The sequence below is a fragment of the Camelina sativa genome, chromosome 3 (assembly GCF_000633955.1).
Source record: "Camelina sativa cultivar DH55 chromosome 3, Cs, whole genome shotgun sequence".
Classification (NCBI taxonomy): Eukaryota; Viridiplantae; Streptophyta; class Magnoliopsida; order Brassicales; family Brassicaceae; genus Camelina; species Camelina sativa.
The window spans coordinates 13,215,141-13,217,663 of NC_025687.1; the positions used below are offsets into that span (position 1 = coordinate 13,215,141).

A 2,523-nucleotide genomic window follows, 5' to 3' on the forward strand; every position below is an offset into this window, starting at 1 on the left:
TGTAGTATATTATTATGCTATAAACATATGAGGAGCAGAAGCAGAATCACAGTTTGAAGATAAAACAGTTGCGACCATATTTTTACATATTTTACAAGCGGATGAATCCAGAAACAGTAGCAACACATTGTAATATCTGTCTATACAAAAGTTGAAGTTGTCAATCCAACAAAAGGGGGAAATGAAGGCACAGACTCTGCAAAGAAGCCAATCTTGTCATAACTTGCTAGGGATAACGTCGCGGGAAAGCTTGGCCGGCTTTACAAACATGTCTTGGGTCTCTGCAATGAACTTTGCAAACTGAGATCCTTTCTTTTGTTTGTTATTACCATCTTTGAGTAACTTAGGCAGACTGGGAAGAGACTGCTCAGTCTTTGGTGATAGTGATGGCATCAAAGCCCAAACGGATGAGAGTTCTTCGTTTGGTTGATCAAGTGTTTGAAGGATCTCCATGTTTTGCATATCTGTTTTAAGATGGAACAACAATAAGCAAACACTTTTTGACACAACTACATACTTTCCTTCTCCTTCCATAAGCAAAATAAACCAACAAGATTAGACAAACCTTCTGCAAACTTGAAAATTGGTGCCAAGATTGCGCATGGGATGCTGAAGTTGAGATGCGGTATAACTTTCCCGGCTCCATGTCTTGCGTTGCTGCATAATATATATTAAAAAAAAAAACAACGCTTTATCTTTGGAACAAGAGACTACTTTAGAGACAAGTATATGGCATCTACCATAAAATCTTGTAGTAAGCAAACTAATGAACAATCAACTACCATTCCTGATTAGAGAAGACTTCATTGCTGTATCAGTTCCGTCCGTTTCTAATAACCCATCTCATATCAAATTTTATTTGAGAAAGATTGTCTTTTACCTGGTAACAAGTCCAACCATATGACCACTTGAATTGAGAACAGCACCACCACTACCACCAGGATGCACAGCAGCTGTTGTTTCAAGCATAGCGGGGAACTCTGTGACCTCTTGCGAAATGGATTGCGTCAATCTCATCTTTGCATGAACTACCTTTGCTACAACTCCAGAACATATGGACGGAGAAAGCCCTAATAACAAAACGAAATGTTAGATAACACAAACTATCACGGAAGAACATAGAGGATCTTTTCTTTATTCCATTTAAGGAAACTTAGCACATGTAACGCACAAGAGAAATGTAGATTCAGGTTGTGCAAAGAAATCTATGCAAAATTACGGAAGCACAACATAAGCAAGAATTGATCAAAAATCAGATTCAACAAGGTAATTTTAGGATTAATAAAGTCTTTACCACATCTTGGTCCGAAGAGTCCATGTCCAACAACATGTGCCGTTGTACCCAAAGGAGGAGAAGAAAAAATGGCAGCAATCGGTTGGAGCTTTCCAGGAGCATATTCTAGCTGCAGTAAGGCAACATCTAATTGTGACTTGCAAATATAGACCACGTTTGCAGGAAACCAAGTCCAAGAATCTTGGTGACACAACCGTACACGTATGTCTCCATGCGCAGTCTGAAGCAAGTTGTGTTTGTATTCCCTCATGTTTTCTCCAACAGACGAATAAAGATCTGCGGGAGCTTTCCGTGGCAATGTTTGACTCTTATGTTCCCAAAATTTACTTCTCGTGGAAGAAAACCCCTCAGCTCCTAGGACATAGGTTTTAAACCAGTGTCGTTCCCTTCACCATGTACACCACCTTTTCCATATCTCCACGGCTCGAGCAGGTGAGCATTTGTTAGTATGAGACCATGTTCATTTAGAAGAACTCCGGATGCCCATACACCATCATTGACCGTAATAAGACAAATTGATACCATCGCCTTCTCAATAGCCACTTGTGCAGGAATACTAGAATCTGGTTTAACACTTGGTACTTCACTCCCCCACTGATTTGCTTTCCCATCTTCAGATGGTTCCTCAAGTAGCAAGTGGCTGCAAGCAGTTGTGATTGCTCCCCACGGAACCACCAGCTGCTACCGAAGGCTACAGTTTTGCATGAAACATTACAATAAAACTTCAATGACCATACAGGAAATGAGGTTGGCGTTGACAAACCTGAATTTCAACGCCACTATTCTTTTGCCTTAGTGGTCTAATCAAAATGCCAATTAAGTTCCCATTCGTATCAAACACAGGAGCCCCTTCCGTTCCTGAAAGAAATGAACCGGAATGGAACAAATCTTAGCTCTTAAGATGAAACCAGTTAGAGCTATAAAAGAACTACTGATAATTGTACATACCAGGGAGACATCGAACATCAGCTATCATCAGTGACGTGTTTAGGGATCCAGAAGGATAGCTATTCGCAATGGAGCCAGTTGATACGCTGTTTCAAACCAGTTTAGACTCCTGGAGTTAAATGCTGACACTATCAAGAGAATGGAAAACTTGACGACCTCTAATCAATTATAATAGAGCAACGCTAGCGTAGCCAATGCCATTATCTACCTGTTAAAAAAGTTAACAGGTGAAAGGATTCCAAATGGAGATCCTAGTGCTACAAGTGTATCACCCTTGCTAC

At 40.4% G+C, this 2,523-nt stretch overlaps 1 pseudogene; it reads right to left on the reverse strand.

The window, feature by feature from the left end:
• The window catches only part of LOC104776891, a 4,999-nt pseudogene continuing 2,476 nt past the window's right edge, over positions 1-2,523 (reverse strand).